Source organism: Rhinopithecus bieti, unplaced genomic scaffold, assembly GCF_001698545.2.
Source record: "Rhinopithecus bieti isolate Rb0 unplaced genomic scaffold, ASM169854v2 scaffold_23816, whole genome shotgun sequence".
Lineage (NCBI taxonomy): Eukaryota > Metazoa > Chordata > Mammalia > Primates > Cercopithecidae > Rhinopithecus > Rhinopithecus bieti.
In genome coordinates, this window is record NW_016811019.1 from 2,157,865 (window position 1) to 2,165,934 (window position 8,070).

The following is an 8,070-nucleotide window of genomic DNA, read 5'->3' on the forward strand; positions in this document are numbered from 1 at the left end:
AAAAAAAAAAAAAAAAAAAAGTTATTTTAGTCCTCCATTAGTTCAGTCCCATGTAATTAATTCTTTTTCCGCTTGAAGTAGGGTTAGCAATTTTCATGATCCCATTAGAATTTTCATTAGCATTCTGGAATTTTTTATGCAGTGCTATGGTATTATCTTCAAAGTTATCAGAAACTCATATTCAAGAGTACTTGTCAGAGCCTTTTCTATGACTTTCCTCAAAAACACAACACTTCAGGATTTGCAAAGAGCTTTTAGTAAAATAAATAAATAAATAAATAAATAAATAGCATCAGAATAAAGCAACTTACTTCATATACCAAGAAAATCGATTTTTGAAAATCACATACAGTTTTGGAATGCCTATTAATAATATATCTGTACAAATATAACTCAAAGAAAATTAAACACCATTCTTACTTGACAATGCTTCCTGTACAATTTTAACATACCAATAAGTCTAATATGCCTCTTTTGGACTTTCAGGGACCCTATTTGGAATAGGTAAAAGTCAGTTGAAGGTCAGAAAGACTTAATTTTATAATTTAAAATTTATTTTGTGGAAGTATGAGTAATATCAAAGGTTTAAAACACTTGATCAAAATAGGTTCATGGATCACTGTAAAATAATAGTCATTAATTTAGCCAAAAGTGGTAAGTCAAAGGTTTCAAAAAATAAAAACTTTTACTCTTTGATAGAGAGGAGTCTCAGTTCATCAAACAGAAAAAGACCAAATAAAGATGGCATGATGCATTCTCTTTACTCTTCCCTCATTTTTTTCCAGTTCACTAAAAAACAAAACAAAATACTATTTTTCATTAATACCACCTGAAAGTCTTATTTAAAAGTGAAAACCATATTTAACCTTTACATCAGTGTATTATTGATGTTAAAGAAATCTTAATAAAATCTTATACAGAGATTTATCTAATCTCAATCAGCTTTGATCACACAACATTTTTATAAACCTTTTACAACCTTTTACAATTGCCCCCCATGCTTTTTTTTTCTGAGACAGAGTCTCCCTCTGTCACCCAGGCTGGAGTATAATGGTGCAATCTTGGCTCACTGCACCTTCCACCTCCTGGGCTCAAGTGATACTCTCACCTCAGCCTCCCAAATAGCTGGGACTACAGGTGCGTACCACCAAGTCTGGATAATTTTTGTAATTTTTTGAAGAAATGGGGTTTCATCATGTTTCTCAGGCTGGTCTTGAACTCCTGAGCTCAAGTGATCCACCTGCCTTGGCCTCCCAATTGTGCTGGGATTACAAGTATTAGCTGCTGTGCCTCACAGTTTTTCCCATATTTTACCCAACTTTTTATATCTATTTAGTTTTATCATTCTTTTGTTTACTCTTTTAATTTAAAACAAATTTTAAACAACCTCTAAATTAATCACAATTATTTTGGAAACAAAACACGTTTATGTCTTTTCATAATCTTATTTTCCAAAATACATCTTAATTTTAAAAATATACTTTCTACATAAATTATTTAGTATCTAGTAGGTTTTTTTTTTTTTGTTTTTTTTTTTGAGACGGAGTCTCGCTCTGGCCGCCCAGGGCTGGAGTGCAGCTGCCGGATCTCAGGCTCACTGCAGCTCCGGCCTCCCGGGTTCCCGCCATTTCCTGCCTCAGCCTCCCGAGTAGCTGGGACTACAGGCTCCGGCAGGATCGCCCGGCTAGTTTTTGTGAGTTTTAGTATGAGAGGGTTTCACCCTGTTTGCCAGGATGGTCTCGCTATGCTGACCTCGTGATCCGCCCGTCTCGGCCTCCCAAAGTGCTAGGATTACAGGCTTGAGCCACCGCGCCCGGCCTAGTAGTTTTAATTATATACATTAATTTTAACTCTCAGTAACTTTACTTTTTATTTATTTTTACTTTTGTTTTTTACAGACTGATTGGATTTGGTTCTGTGTTCCCATCCAAACCTCAGTTGCAATCCCCAGATCCCCATGTGTCGGAGGAGGGACCTGGTGGGAGGTGTTTGAATCATGGGGGCAGTTTCCCTCATGCTATTCTCCTGAGAGTGAGTGAATTCTTATGAGATCTAATGGTTGAAAAGTGTGTGGCAGTTCCCTCATCGCTCTCTCTCTCCTGCCTCCAAGTAAGATGTGCCTTGATTCACCTTCTGCCATGTACCTTGATTCACCTTCACCTTCTGCCATGATTGTAAGTTTCCTGAGGACTCCACAGCCATGTGGAACTGTGAGTCAACTAAACCTCTTTTCTTTATAAATTACCCAGTCTCAGGTAGTTCTTTATAGCAAGATGAAAAATGGACTAATACAGAAAATTGATACCAGGAGAGTGGGACATTGCTATAAAAATACCTGAAAATGTGGAAGAAACTTAGAAACAGGGTAATGGACAGAGGTTGGAACAGTTTGGAGGGCTCAGAAGAAGATAGAAAGATGTGGGAAAGTTTGGAGATTCCTTGATACTTGTTGAATTGTTTTGACCAAAATGCTGATAGTGATGTGGACAATGAAGTCCACGCTGAGGTGTTCTCAGACAGAGATGAGGAACTTACTAAGAACTGGAGTAAAGGTCATTCTTGCTATGCTTTAGCAAAGAGACTGGTTGTATTTTGCCCCTGCCCTAGAGATCTGTGGCACTTTAAATGGAGAGAGATTATTTAGGGTATATATTAATCCATTTTCATACTGCTATGAAGAAATACTTGAGACTGTGTAACTTACAAAGAAAAAGAGATTTAATGGACTCACAGTTCCACATGGCTGGGGAGGTCTCACAATCATGGCAGAAGGTGAAGGAGGAGCAAAATCATGTCTTACATAGCAGCAGGCAAGAGAGCATGTGCAGGAGAACTGCACTTTATAAAACCTTCAGATCTCTTGAGTCTTCTTCACTATCATAAGAAAAGCATGGGAAAAACTCACCCCCATGATTCAGTCATCTCCCACTCGGTCCCTCCCATGACATATGGAGAGTATAGGAGCTACAATTCAGGATGAGCTTTGGGTGGGGACACAGACAAACCACATCAGGGTATCTGGCAGGAGAAATTTCTAAACAGGAAAACATTCAAGAACTGGCCTGGCTACTCCTAACAGCACACAGTCATATGTGTTCACAAAGAGATGGTCTGAAATTGGAATTTATCTTTGACAAGGAAGCAGAACATAAAAATTTGGAAAGTTTGCAGCCTGACCACCTGGTAGAGAAGAAAAATGCATTTTCTGGGGAGAAATTCAAGCTGCTAGCTGCAGAAATTTGCATAAGTAAAGAAGAGCAGAATGTTAATCCCCAAGACAATGTGGAAAATGTCTCCAGGACATTTCAGAGATCTTCTCAGCAGCCCCTCCCATCACAGGCCTGGAGGCCTAGGAGGGAAAAATGGTTTTGTGGGCCAGGCCCAGGGCTCTGCTGCTCTGTGCAGCCTCAGGACACAGTCCCTGTGTCTCAGCCACTCCAGCTCCAGCCACGGCTAAAAGGGACCAAGGTACAACTTAGGCAATGGCTTCAGAGGGTGCAAGCCCCAAACCTTGGTGACTTCCACTTGGTTTTGGGCCTGCAGGTGCACAGAAGGCAAGAGTTTGGTAGCCTTCTCCTAGAATTCAGATGATATATGGAAACACCTGAATGTCCAGGCAGAAGTCTGCTACTAAGGCCAAGCCCTCATGAAGAACCTCTACTATGGCAGTGCAGAGGGAAAATGTGGGGTTGGAGGCCCCACAGAGAGTCCCCCTGGGGCACTGCCTAGTGGAGCTGTGAGAAGCCACCATTCTTCAGACCCCAGACTGGTAGATCCACTGATGGCTTGCACTGTGCACCTGGAAAAGCCACAGGCACTCAAAATCAGCCTGTGAAAGCAGCCGCTGGGGCTTTACCCTTCAGAGCCACAGGGGCAGAGCTGCCCAAGGCCTTGGGAGTCCACCCCTTGCATCAGCGTGTCCTGGATGTGAGATGTGGAGTCAAAGGAGATTATTCTGGAGCTTTAAGATTTAATGACTACCCTGCTGGATTTCAGACTTGCATTGGGCCTGTAACCCCTTTATTTTAGTCAATTTCTCCCTTTTGGAGTGGGAGCATTTACCCAATGCCTGTACCCCGCCCCCCCCATTGTATCTTGGAAATAACTAACTTGTATTTGATTTTACAGGCTCACAAACAGAGGGACTTTCCTTGTCTCAGATGAGACTTTGGACTTGGACTTTTGAGTTATTGCTGGAAGGAGTTAAGATTGGGGGACTGTTGGGAAGGCATGATTATGTTTTGAAATGTGAGAACATGAGATTTGGGAGGAGCCAGGATGGAATGATATGGTTTGACTCTGTGTTCCCACCCAAATCTCAAGTTGAATTGTAATCCCCACATGTCAGGGGAGGGACCTGGTGGAAGGTGATTGGATCATGGGGGCAGTTTCCCTCATGCACTCTGTTGCCCAGGCTGGGGTACAGTGGTACAATTATAGCTTACTGCAGCCTCAGACTTTTTGCTGAAGCAATACTCCAACTTCAGCCTCCCAAGTAACTAAAACAATAGGCTCATGCCACTACACCTGGCTAATTGTTCAAAATTTTTGTAGAGATGGGGTCTTGCTATGTTGCTGTTGAAAAAAAAAAAAAAAAAAAAAAGCCAAACTCTGTAAAATATTTAAAGAGATTTATTCTTAGTCAAACATGAGTGACAATGCACTGAGGGACAGACTCAAGAGGTCCTGAGACCAGATGCTCAAGGTTGTTGTGTTACAACTTGGTTTTATACATTTTAGGGAGACATAAGACATCAATCAATACATACAAGATATACATTGGTCCAGCCTGTAAAGGCAGAACAACTTGAAGTCAGGGTGGGATGAGGATTATGAGGGGGAGTGTCAGGACTTACAGGTCATAGGTGAATTCAAAGATTTTCTTTCTTTCTTTCTTTCTTTCTTTCTTTCTTTCTTTCTTTCTTTCTTTCTTTCTTTCTTTCCTTTCTTTCTTTCTTTCTCTTTCTTCCTTTCTTTTTTTGTTTTTGAGATGGAGTTTTGCTCTTGTTGTGCAGGCTGGAGTGCAATGGTGTAATCTCAGCTCACTGCAACCTCCACATCCTGGGTTCAAGGGATTTTCTTGCCTTAGCCTCCCAAGTAACTGGGATTACAGGCATGTGCCACCATGCCTGGATAATTTTGTATTTTTAGAAGAGATGGGGTGTCACCATGTTGGCCAGGCTGGTCTCGAACTCCTGACCTCAAGTGATCCACCTACCTCAGCTTCCCAAAGTGCTGGGATTACAGGCATGAGCCACTGTGCCTGGTCCTCAAAGATTTTCTATTTGGAAAATTGGGAATTGGTTGAAAGAGTTAAGTTATTATCTAAAGACCTGGAATTAATAGAAATGATTGTCTGGGTTAAGATAAGGAATTGTAGAGACCAAGGTTCTTATTATATAGATGAAGTCTCCAAGGTGGCCATCCTGAGAGACAATAAATGGCAAATATTTCCTACTTAGACCTTTAAAACGTGGTAGGCTCTCAGTTAATCTCTTCAGGACTAGGAGGATCTGGATGGGGAAAGATCTAGTTATGTTAATAGAGATTCTTTACAATGTAAATGTTCCCCCACAAAAGATGGCTTTGCAGGGGCACTTCAAAACATGGCAAAGAAACATATTTTGGGATAAAATGGCTTGATTTCCTTCTTTATCTGTCACGGTGATATTATACTAGAGTCAGGTTGGAATTTGGTATCTTACTGCTATAAAGAGCCTGTTTTGTCAATCTTAATATTAATACCTCTGTTTTGGCCAGGTGCAGTGGCTCACACCTGTAAGTCCAGCAATTTGGGAGGCTGAGGCAAGTGGATCGTTTGAGCCATGAATGTTGAGACCAGCTTAGGCAACATAGACCCCATCTCAAAGAAAACCAAATAAAAATAAATAAATAAATAAATAAATTTTTAAAAAAGATCTCTGTTTTAATGTTAAAGCTGGTCAGTTGTGCCAGAACTCCAAAAGGGAGAAGTATAATGAGGCATGTCCAAACTCCCTCATCCTGTCATGGCCTGGACTAGTTTTGCAGGTTTCTTTGAAATCCCTTGGCTGAGAGGGGACCCATTCAGTCAGTTAGGGGACTTAAAATTTTATTTTGGTTTACATTGCCCAGGCTGATCTTGAACTCTTGGCCTCAAGCAATCCTCCCACCTCAGCCTCCCAAACTGCTGGGATTACATGTGTGAACCACCATACCCAGTCTTAATTTTTTTTAAATTTATTTACTTTTGTGACAGTTTCTTATTAAATTTCCCAGGATGGTCTTGAACCCCTGGGCTTAAGTGATTCTCCCACCTTAATTTTTAGTGAAAAAACTGGAAGTAAGTAATTTTAATTTTTATATACTGGGTACAGAGCCCAGGACAAAGGACAGAGCTATGAAGACAAATATCTGCAGAATACAACCTCTCCTAACCTGGCCACAAGACACAACTGGGACAGGGAGGACATATTAAGCTTGGCTTTTCCCTGTAGCTAGTGGCCCAGGTGCTGTGAACACACACACATCACCAGGCCCTACCACGGCCACTTGCCTAGAGCCCAGAAGGTAATGTCTGAAAACCAAAGACATAAACTCACAGACGAGTGAAGCAAGTTAAAAAATATCACAGAAATAACAGTTTTATGACCTTAAAGCATCTAGCATAGACAGTGTAAATTTGTCTTAACAGGCCAAGTGTGGTGGCTCATGCTTACAATCCCAGGACACTGGGAGGCCAAGGTGGAAGGATCACTTGAGGTCAGGTGTTTAAAACCAGCTTGGCCAATATAGGGAGACCTGGTCTCTAAAAAAACAAAAACTACAAAATTAGCCAAGTTTGGTAGCACGTGCCCGTAGTCCCAGCTAATTAAGAGGCTGATGGAGGAGGATCGCTTGAGCCCAGGACGTTGAGGCTGCAGTGAGCCATGATCACGCCACTGCACTCCAGCCTGTGCAACAGAATGAGATCCTATCTCAACAACAATAAAAATTGTCTGACCAGTAGACCCAGGCAAAAATGTCTAAAATTCTGAAGATGTTTTATTTTATTTTCTCAACAATTTAAAAACTGGTTCTATTTACCAAGGATTACTAAAATCATATGAACTTCAGAAAGTATTAGGGCTCATTTACTTAATTTATGAGCACTTATTTACTTATAAGTCTATTTGGTACAATGTAGACAATATAGAAAACCAGACATGTACACATGTCTACATACAAATATAGACAAACAAAGATTTTATAGCTTTGATTTTAAAATTTTAACCATGAGACAGATAAAACTCTCAAGTTTTAAAGGATGGTTGGGATAAAACAATGATTTTATAAATGGAATAAGTTTAAGTTCATTTGTACCACATGGCCAAAGCACTAACAAAGTTTTGGAGAAAGCAGGGTAGCACATTTACATCTCATTTAAAGTTAGAGAATTTAAGGAGTTTGGATGTGTTAGAGGAAGATTATAAATGGATGCCAAAGCAACATAAAATTATAGAAATTTACCATGGGATTATAAAAGGAGAAAAATTTTATTCAGGTAAAGCATTCCTTGTGAGATGCAGAACCACTCCAAAGACAGTTCAAAGAAAGGAAAGTTTTTCTAGCTCTCTAGCCACAAATGGGATGAAACTCACGTTTCTGTCTAGCCATATTCTCTAGTATCTCAACTTCTCAGCTGACCCTCTGCACCAAAATGCCCAAAAGCCCTGTGTGCCCTGAATTTAGAAGAATACAGGAAATCAAAAGTTGTCCACGGAAGGGAAAAGGACTAATGACAAATGGGTACTCCAAAAAGTCAAAAGTCACACAACACTTTCCAATGATGTACTTCTTCCAATAGTGAGTCAGTCTAATAAGCCTCTTCATGTTAAGCCCAGGAAGAAATTTTTCATGTTTAGAATAAGTTTTTACCATATAAGCAAAAAGTGTTTCCTGGAGAGGTCAGAGCAAGGGAAGTTCCAATGATCTCAAAAGAAATCCATCCCCAGGAATAGGCTATGATAGCAAGAGACTCTAATTGCCACAGATAGTTAAGGATAGTTTGTGCATATAGTGCCTCCAATATCCCACAAATTTGTCGGGGGT